The sequence below is a fragment of the Trichomycterus rosablanca genome, chromosome 26 (assembly GCF_030014385.1).
Source record: "Trichomycterus rosablanca isolate fTriRos1 chromosome 26, fTriRos1.hap1, whole genome shotgun sequence".
NCBI classification, from domain to species: domain Eukaryota; kingdom Metazoa; phylum Chordata; class Actinopteri; order Siluriformes; family Trichomycteridae; genus Trichomycterus; species Trichomycterus rosablanca.
In genome coordinates this window covers 5,842,392-5,853,380 of record NC_086013.1, presented here as the reverse complement: position 1 = coordinate 5,853,380, position 10,989 = coordinate 5,842,392, and the positions used below count along the sequence as shown (strand labels likewise).

Here is a 10,989-nt window from a genome sequence, read left to right as displayed (position 1 = left end):
TAAACTCAACATTTACCTTAAACTCAACGTCTTTAAGTTTTATTTATTTATTTAATCTTACAGTGCAGTAAGATGTCATCAAAGTGCGCATATGAGACAAATCTGCATTTGTGTGGAATAACCCTCAAATCCACTCTGAAAACTCCACGTGTATCTGTGTTTAGCTGGATTTTCCTCCTGTTTCACTTTTAAACTTGTGTTATAGCTCGGGGTTCTGAGAAATTATGAAAATCAGCTTTTCTGAGAGAGTCTAAAATACTTACTTAAAGTGCGGGTTGTATTGTATTTTTTATTGATTTTTAACTGTTTTCAATTGTATTTCAGTGTTTTTCATATTATATTTTTGTTATAAGTTTAAAAATCACCTCATTATTTTACATTAGCCTAAATATATGCAGTTCCACGGGAACATGGCAGCATTAACAGGTTTTCCATACATCCTTATGGGAAAAAATACCTTGAAACTCAACGCCTTTAAAACTCAACGCCACTCCCAGAACCAACTGACGTTGATTTTCAAGGTACCACTTTGAATCATTAAGAACTTAATGACGTAAATTTGGACTTACTGACAACTTACTGACAATAGTTGTTTTTTAAACTTTCAATATCTGGAAGCATGCTTGTTATTATTCTGACGAGGATGTATCCCAAACCACATACTGTGCACTACACAGTGTCAGAATACTATAAGGCTATTGATAGTACAATAAATTGACTATTTAGGACAATTATATGCATTTGCAATTGTCAAAAGTATAAAAGTATAATAATATTGTTATTAACTATAAGCATTTAAAAAAATATATATAGTGATATTTTAAATACTAAAAACTGACACTCATTATGGTGATATTTATTTATTATTTATTTATAATACTATACTACAAGCCCAAATTAGAAAAAAGTTGGGACAGTATGGAAAATGCAAGTAAAATAAAAACACAGTGTTCCCTACATTTACTTTGACTTTTTTTTTTTTATTGCAGACAGTTTGAACACAAGATATTTCATGTTTTATCTGCTCAACTTCATTTCATTTATTAATAAACATTCATGGCTGTGGAATTTGAGGGTACGGGTACTGGACTGGCCTGCCTGCAGTCCTGCTGACCTGTCCCCAATAGAGAATGTGTGGAGAATTTTGAACGAAAAATGCAACAACGACGACCCCGTACTGTTGCACATCTTAAAACTGCAAGTTTGCAGGAAGAATGAGACAAAATAAAAGCTGAAACACTAAATCACTTGGTCTCCTCAGTGCCAAAAAGTCTTTTAAGTGTGGTGAAAAGGAATGGCAACATTACAAAGTGGTAAATGCTTTACTGTCCCAACTTTTTGTGGAATGTGTTGCAGGCCTGAAATATAGGAATGGATGTTTACTAATAAATTAAATAAAGCTGACCAGACAAAACATGAAATATATCAGGTTCATCATGTCTGCAATCAAACAAAAGTCAAAGTAAATGTAAGACACTGTGTTTTTTATTACTTGCATTTTCCACGCTGTCCTAACTTTTTCTGATTTGGGGTTGTATTTTATTATTTATTTATGTTTTAAAGTAGTGCGCTAGCCAGCATGCTGTTATAGGGTGGCAGAACATTCTATAATTAACATTTCCAGTGATCATAAATATGCATATTTATACAGTAGATCCTTTATAAGAATAGGAATAATAAGGGAGGATGGTGCAATATGTTCAAGAACATACTAAACAATCAAAACAAAAGCCAGGCATAGTTTGCAGCAAAATAGCATTGCAAAGCACAGTGGAAACAATGTACCCGCTACCTTAATAGTCACATACCATACTTTATTTAACTTCAGTGTAATTACAATCCGCCTGTGTCTGTATGCACTCATGTAGAGGAACACTATCCTGGTAAGGACAGCCAACTCAAATATTACATACAGAAAACTCACGGGAGGGGTTTTCTCCAAAAAAGAAACTTGATAAGCACAAATCCAACATAAACAAAGTAAGCCCTCGTCAACCTTTGTTCAATCAATAAAGGCTGTAATTTTTATCCCATTTACTTTAGCATTACAGATTAAACAATCAAGAGCTATAACAAACGTGTACACTCTGACACAACTTATGTTTAATAGTCTTATTATTCATTATTAATATACAATGCATTATTGTAGCTCACATGCACTTTTTCCTCTGAACTACCTCTAATACACGTTCATCCAGTAATAGTTCAGTCTACAATAGTTCTATCTACAATATAATCTATCTAGGAGTGAACAGTGTCTAAGCAAATAATACCATTGCACCAAGCAAACACTGGCAGACTTCTAAAAGTAGACCAGGCAGATGCCACTTTCTCTAACTTTAGCTGTTGTCTGGGCGGCACAGTGATTTAGTGGGTAGCACTGCTGCCTCACAGCAAGAAGGTCCTGGGTTCGATTCCCAGGTGGAGCGGTCTGGGTTCTTTCTATGTGGGGTTTGCATGTTCTCTCGTGTCTGCGTGGGTTTCCTTCGGGAGGTGCGGATTCCTTTGACAGTCCAAAGGTCTGCAAGTAAGATAAATTGTCCATGACTGTGTTTGACATTAAATACTTGAACTGATGAATCTTGTGTAATGATGACTATCTGTTCTGTCATGAATGTAACGAAAAAGCGTAAAACATTACTTTAAATATAAATAAATAAATAGCTGTTGTCTAGACATAAAACATATAAATTTTTTTACCAATACATGGCCAAGTTTAACAGCTTTTGAACATCCTTGGGTCCCACCACTCAACATCGTAGACTAGGCTCACTTAAGTAAGACCAAAGACAAAAATTTATAGATAAAAAGGGCTATTGACCACTGTCTCCCCAGATATGTTTTTAAGACAAGCTGTTCTTTTGTCTTTTCCCCCCACACACCACTTACCAGCTGATTCATCCAACTAAATACATTTACATTTTTAGCATTTAGCAGACAGTCTTATCCAGAGCGACTTACATAAGTGCTTCCATAGTATATATTACCTCACTCTAGTTTAAGAAGACAACAGTCACAGAATATAAAGTGTTTTGCTCAAGAAATTAATAAGAGCGTTAGTAAGTACGTCAGCTTAAGTGCTTAGTAAAGAGGTGATGAAGGTTTTTAATCGTCTTTTGACAGTGAAGTGAGAGACTCAGATGTTTGGACAGACAATGGAAGTTCGTTCCACCACTTGGGTGCAAGTACAGAATAGAGCCTTGATGCATGTCTTCCTCGAGTTCTGGGTGGAGGTGCATGATACAGACTGGGGTTTTATTAGACCTTGACCAGCTACAGGAAGCCAGTAAAGAGAACGCAGCAGTGGTGTGATGTGGCAGTGTTGTGCACCTGCCAGTAGGGAGTTGCAGTAGTCCAGCCATGAGATTACAGGTGACTGGAAAAGAAAAGTAGAAATTGATTTGTTTAATTCCAGACAGGTATTAACATTCACATCGGTTACCAATAGCACCGGTCTATTACGCTAGCCCATCCCCACTGAGATCCAGGTTTCCAGCGGTGCTATCAGCCGTCTACACAGACATGATTGTTATGCCCTAGCGGGTGACCAAATCCCTGAGATGGACTGGGACAGGCTCCAGAGTATTCCTGCCTTGCGCCCAGTGTACGGTGTGGGGAACAAAACCTGAAACATGCCACGATGATCATGATTCCATCATGTTTTGATGCTTATTATAGATTTGAATTCATTGTACAACTGTAAGGGCGGCACGGTGGCTCGGTGGGTAGCACTGTCGCCTCACAGCAAGAAGGTCCTTGGTTCGATCCCCAGACGGGGCAGCCTGCGTCCTTTCTGTGCGGAGTTTGCATGTTCTCCCTATGTCTGCGTGGGTTTCCTTCCACAGTACAAAAACATGCAGTCAGGTTAATTTGGAGACACTGAATTGCCCTATAGGTGAATGGGTGTGTGTATGTGTGTCTGTCCTGCGATGGACTGGCACCCCGTTCAGGGTGTTACTGTGTGCCTTGCGCCCATTGAATAGCAGTGAGAAGCTCCAGCACCCCCCCCCCACCCTAATTGGATAAGCAGCTAAGAAAGTGAGTGAGTGAGTGTACAGTTGTACAGTGTAGCTTATACTAACTGCTTTCACTAGGGACTACAGATATTAAAATTCTATCACTATAGATAGTGTAATCGCAGGGGACCAGCCCACCATTTTGTGATTCGCTTCATTTAAAAGTTCCTCTTCATCTAAAAATAGCCAGTGGAAAGTGTAATGATGCATTACCCCCTTGTTTTTCATACAAAACCCTCAGACGGTTACTTGCTCGATCAGCAAGATGTTCTTTTTGACATAGAACAGTAAAAACTTATCAAAATGTATCAGGTGTTGGCAAACTGGTTTTACTGCTGCAAAGAATGTGGAGTCAGACCTTGGAACCTGTTTAGTCTTTAAGATGATTTATTATCTTGGTGGAGGAGTTCTGCTGATCTACCAATGTCTGAAGACATAACATGAAACGTATAATTAATGTATAATGAAGGTAGAATGTGTTAATTATTGTGACCATAGGCAAGAAGTTCACAAACTTACCTTAATTTTATGAATGTATAGTTCTATTTTTATCTACGCTTATTATGCTTACACACACACACACACACACACACACACACACACAAACACAATAAAAGACTAAAAACAGGTCACATCATGTCTACCACTTAAATACCTCAATTTATTAACCAATACAACAAACTCTTGATGCATGCTCAATAATCCAGCTGCACAAATCCACAAAGTTGAATCAGTTTATCTTCTAGTAGAGATACGTTTCGTCACTCATCCAAGTGACTTCAGTCTGAGCTAGTGGTGAGTCGAACCATGGAACCGGTGATCAGGTCTATATGCAAATCACAATGACCATTAATTACAATGGCCATGTGTGCCTTTCACATATGATTGGGGTATAGCTGAAATGACGGCGTTGTAAGATGATGAGAGATGTACTCTCAGCCCCCCGACACCAACCCCCCCCCCCACCCCCACCCCCACCACCTCGGTTCAGGGATGGTCGTTCCGTCTTTGCATAGATGGCCTCTTTGACTCCCCGTTCAAACCAGCGTTCTTCCTTGTCAAGGATCTGCACATCTTCATCATTAAATGAGTGCCCGCTGGCTTGCAGATGAGTGTAAACCGCAAAGTCCTGGCCAGAAAAGGTCGATCTTGTATCTTGTGCCATCCGTTTCGCCAGTGTCTGTTTAGTTTTCCCGGTGTACAGTTCCCGGCAATCCTCCCGACACCTAACAGCATACATGCAATAGCCCGGTTTTGGTCGTTATGCAAATCAACTGCATATAAGGTTGGGGTATTCACCACCAGCTCGGACTGAAGAAGTCACTTGGATGAGTGACGAAACATATCTCTACAACACACTTGTATGCAGATGAACTGATTCAACTTTGTCAATACAACAATACATAAACAATTGTGGACATTTCAGACTACACCACAAATTTTCACTTAAATCAGCTTGAAGTGTGTTTATTGACAAGGGTTTTATAAACCACATCACTGGAATTCAGTACTGTTTGGTAGTTCCTCTCATTTACGCACAGATATTTCTTTGAATCTTTTAATAATGTGATGAATTATAGAATTCCTTGGAATCTGCCATGAAAATTGTTGTTTTGCAGAGTGGTGAACCTCAACCTATGTTTCATTAATACTCCTTGTAAACCAAACCATGATAGCATTGTTTCTCGAGGTTTCTTCCTGTAATTCTAAGGGATTTTTTTCTTTGCCATTGTCACCCTCGGCTTGCTCAAAAGGGTTTTTGGTCTGTTGGTCCTGGATTCTGTAAAGTTGCTTTGAGACAATGTCCATTGTAAACAGTCCTATACAAACAAATTTGACTTGACTTAACTATTTTTAACACTGTGTAAAATCATTATTATTAATCCCCCTTGTTCTTATCATTAGTTGGGTACATGCAGCACAGTTGAGACTCATCTCTTCATCAGCTGACATTCGTTTTCCATGCAACATATTGCCACCTCGGACACAAAACTTACACGACATGCCCAGTGTGAATTTAAGGTAAGAGAGCCTTTGGGTTTAGAAAATGGCAGCTAAGGGCTAGGTGACCCCGCTCACCCTTGCACAGACATGCCTGGACATGTCTGTATTAAATTCCACCTCTTAGGGGAAAAGGGGGCCCAACCAGCACTGACATTGACAGGTGACTGTAACCAATTACATGCCTGTTTCAATGCTTGTTTACTGCTAAACACATCTGGAAGGCAGATACGAGTGTTGCTGAGTGAGCATTTTTCCCCGCATGGTTTGAAGCAGTTCTTTTAGAGAGAAGGAACACTGGAAATCAATATAAAGTTAATGTAACTGATCACCTAATTAATATAATGGAATCATAAAAGATTTCTAACCAATACCCCTGTGTTGCCTGTAGCAGACTTTCCCTGATAATGTAATCTACGTCATGATGTTGTCAATCCAGCTTATTCTTGGTCTTCCTTGTCTTATGAGTCCTTTCACAAGTTTCACACCATAATTTATGGGACTTAATGTGGTTTAGAAGCTCCTTGTCTGTTCTGCACTTTGTAGTTCTACAATCACTGACTGTAGTCCATCTGTTTCTCTACAAACCCTACAAACCGTTCTTCAATGGTCAGGACCCCCACAGAGCAGGTATTTTTTAGGTGGTGGATGATTCTCAGCACTGCAATGACACTGACATGGTGGTGGTGTGTTAGTGTGTGTTGTGCTGGTATGAGTGGATCAGACACAGCAATGCTGATGGAGTTTTTAAATACCGTGTCCACTCACTGTCCACTCTATTAGACACTCCTAGCTAGTTGGTCTACCTTGTAGATGTAAAGTCAGAGATGATCGCTCATCTATTGCTGCAGTTTGATGTTGGTCATCTTCTAGACCTTCATCAGTGGTCACAGGACGCTGCCCACCTAAATAATACCCGCTCTGTGGTGGTCCTGTGGGCATGCAGAGAAACAGATGGACTACAGTCAGTAATTGTAGAACTACAAAGTGCTTCTATATGCTAAGTGGAGCTGATAAAATGGACAGTGAGTGTAGAAACAAGGAGGTGGTTTTAATGTTATGGTTGATCAGTGTATCTGCTTGTTCATATATAAATAAGTCAGGGGGTTGGGGGGAGCAGGAATTGACTGGTGACTTTTCTGGGGTGTTTCACTCAATGAATCATACCCACTATATCCCTGACCAGAGTAAAGCAGTGGTAAAACTGAGTGTATAAATGACGGAATGAATACTATGATCAAACCTGATCATTGTAGTAATCTATGTGTACTTTATATGAAAGTATAGGGTCAACATCATCATGAAGTCATTCACGTTGACACACAATGCAACTGAAAATCCATCAAAATTTACTTCTGGTAGAATTTGGCTTAATTAACCCAACACTCTTCTCTTATTAGATTCAAGCAGAAGAAATTGACTTAGCAGTAATTGCTACTTGTACCTAGTGACAGCAGTGGACCTAAACCAAACCTTTAATTTCACCTTTAATTTCCTACTTTCATTTCCTTCGGGAAATAAATTCTATCTATCTATCTATCTATCTATCTATCTATCTATCTATCTATCTATCTATCTATCTATCTATCTATCTATCTATCTATCTATCTATCTATCTATCCATCTATCCATCTATCCATCTATCCATCCATCCATCCATCCATCCATCCATCCATCCATCTATCTACTTGTCTCTCTCTGTATATAATAACTGTTATTTATTTGCTCATTACAGCCAATATGTGTCATTTACTTCTTCATTTATGTTTACTAACTGCACTGTTCTAACTAATATTTTGGTACCAACAATAAACCCACACCAACACAGTAAGAACATGGTAAACTTTGTACAAACAGAGCTCTGGGGCACAAACACTACCTCTTTTGCAAATGCATACTCAAATAGTCAAGCAAATACTACACGTCTTTACAACCCCGAATCAGAAAAAGTTGGGACAGAATGAACCTGATATATTTCATGTTTTCTCTGTTCAACTCAGTTTCATTTGTTAATAAACCTCCTTTCCTGCATTTCAGCCCTGCAACACAAAAAAAATGTTGAGACGGGGGCAATTTAGGGCCAGTAATGAGGTGAAAAAACAAAATAACTATGTGATTCCAAACAGGGGATGTCAACAGGTGATTGTAATCATGGTTTGGTACAAAAGCAGCATCCAGGAAAGGCTGAGTCTTTGATGAGCAAAGATGATCAGAGGATCTCCAGTTTGTCAACAAATGTGTAAGAAAATGATTGAAATGTTTAAAAACAATGAACCTCAAAGAAAGATTGGAAGGGATTTGCATATTTCTCCCTCTACAGTGCATAATATCATTACATGATTCAAGGAATCGGGAGGAATTTCAGTGCATTAAGGATGAGGGCTCAAGCTTAAGCTGAACGCCCGTGATCTTCGATCCCTCAGACGGCACTGCATCAAGAATCGCCACTCAACAATAGCTGATATAACCACATGGGTGAGGGATTACTTTGGCAAACCTTTGTCGAGCACTACAATACAGAGTTACATGCACAAATGCCACTTAAAACGTTATTGTGCAAAAAAGAAGCCTTATGTTAACCATGTCCAGAAGCGGCGTCAACTTCTCTGGACTCTGAGGCATCTAGGCTGGACCATCACACAGTGGAAACGTGTATTGTGGTCAGATGAATCAGCATTTCAGGTCTTTTTTTTAGAAAAAAAGGACCATCCAGAACAGGGTGGCCACATTCATAGTCACAAAAAGGAGGACATTACACCCAAAAGGCGGACATCATATTAGGAACAGGGGGACATGATACCACAACACACAGAATGAATCCAGAACCCATATAACAGAGTTTTTGACCAATTTAAGCAAGAATTCTATAACAAATTAGTGTTTTACTCACTAAATGTTGTGTCTACTTTTCATATTTAAGTCCGTTCCTCGCTGCCTCCAAAAGTTTACTTTTTGTTATTTTCACAGCGTTCCTGAGCATGAGAGCTGACTAACTGACCCAGGTAGAGGTGTATACAGAACAGAGCGGGCGGGCGAAATTCAACCACCCAATCACAGACTAGCATTTAGAGGGCGGACCTTCTGCGATTGGCCAGTGGTAGCACTATAAGCAGTCAAATGAGGCTGTTAAACCAATGAAATACAAAGCATTTGTTTTGACATGTACCTGAGCCAATGACAGATAATATTAATCAAAAATTAAACCAGTTCACTCCAAAAGGAGGATTTTTAAGTGTCCGTCCTAGCGTTCCGTGGATGGAGGACAGGCAGCTGAAAAGCCGGACTGTCCGACCTAAAACCGGACGTCTGGCCACCCTAATCCAGACTGTTATCGGCAACATTACAAAGTGGTAAATGCTTTACTGTCCCAACTTTTTTTGGAATGTGTTGCAGGCCTGAAAGGCAGGTATGGATGTTTATTAATAAATGAAATTAAGTTACAATTAAGCATACAGTGATTGGATATGTGTGTAGAGATGCAGGACACATTCACACTGTAAGCAGAGTAACTTGCAAATTACACATTTACACATGTTGAGAGTAAATATTTTTGTTACACAGGAGCTTTTATGCTCTTAAGGACTTAACTTTCATTCATACAGTCATCTCTGCCCTTGGAAAAACAAACCTATGTATAATCTTTTTACTCTGGAGGATACACTAAACTTTGGTTGACATTGGGTAAGGTCATCGTTTCTCCACCCTGTTCTTTGCTTGCACTTCTGGCAGAAACACTCTGTGGTTGTTTTATTCTATTCAAGCTGCACAGAGCCTGAGAGCATTAGGTAAGAGTATGAACTCATAATAGCTTTGCTACAGAAACACACCCTGTAGCACACCACATGCACACTGAAAACGTTGGCCACAGCTTGCTTGGAGTTTGTACCGTAGATCACAAAACTGATCTGAATATGCTAAAAATATTTTTGGTATGAAAAGAACTTTACTGGCTGGAATGTTATCTGACCAACTGCTATCAGTGTATAGATAACAAAAAAAAGGTTCTTAATCTTTTTACAAGGCTTGGTTTAGGTCCACTGCTGTCACTAGGTACAAGTAGCAATTACAGTAAATTTCTTCTGCTTGAATCTAATAAGAGAAGAGTGTTGGGTTAATTAAGCCAAATGCTACCAGAAGCCCAGTATTTAATTATGTGGTAAATCTGAATAAATTTTCACTTGCATTGTGTGTCAACGTGAATGACTTCATGATGACTGTCGACTCTACACTTTCATATAAAGTACACTTAGATACCAATACTAAACCAACCTTCTAATAACATTAAAACCACCTTCTTGTTTTTACACTCACTGTCCATTTTATCAGCTCCACTTACCATATAGGAGCACTTTGTAGTTCAACAATTACTGACTGTAGTCCATCTGTTTCTCTGCATGCTTTGTTAGCCCCCTTTCATGCTGTTCTTCAATGGTCAGGACCCCCACAGGACAGCCACAGAGTAGGTATTATTTGGGTGGTGGATCATTCTCAGCACTGCAGTGACACTGACATGGTGGTGGTGTGTTAGCGTGTGTTGTGCTGGTATGAGTAGATAAGACACAGCAGTGCTGATGGAGTTTTTAAACACCTCACTGTCACTGCTGGACTGAGAATAGTCCACCAACCAAAAATATCCAGCCAACAGCGCCCTGTGGGCAGCATCCTGTGACCACTGATGAAGGTCTAGAGGATGACCAGCTCAAACAGCAGCAATAGATGAGCGATCGTCTCTGACTTTACATCTACAAGGTGGACCAACTAGGTAGGAGTGTCTAACAGAGTGGACAGTGAGTGGACACGGTATTTAAAAACTCCAGCAGCGCTGCTGTGTCTGATCCACTCATACCAGTACAACACACACTAACACACCCCCACCATGTCAGTGTCACTGCAGTGCTGAGAATGATCCACCACCTAAATAATACCTGCTCTGTGGTGGTCCTGTGGGGGTCCTGACCATTGAAGAACAGGG

The 10,989-nt window shown here is 39.6% G+C and overlaps 1 long non-coding RNA gene across 1 annotated transcript; it reads right to left on the bottom strand.

The window, feature by feature from the left end:
* Nucleotides 1–1,793: 1,793 nt before the first annotated feature.
* LOC134303552 (uncharacterized) lies at nt 1,794–8,990 on the bottom strand. Its single transcript, XR_010007663.1, has 2 exons — nt 8,908–8,990; nt 1,794–3,376 (listed from the first exon to the last, which is right to left on the bottom strand). It is a non-coding gene; the product is annotated as an uncharacterized LOC134303552 (long non-coding RNA).
* Between the last annotated feature and the right edge of the window lie 1,999 nt (nt 8,991–10,989).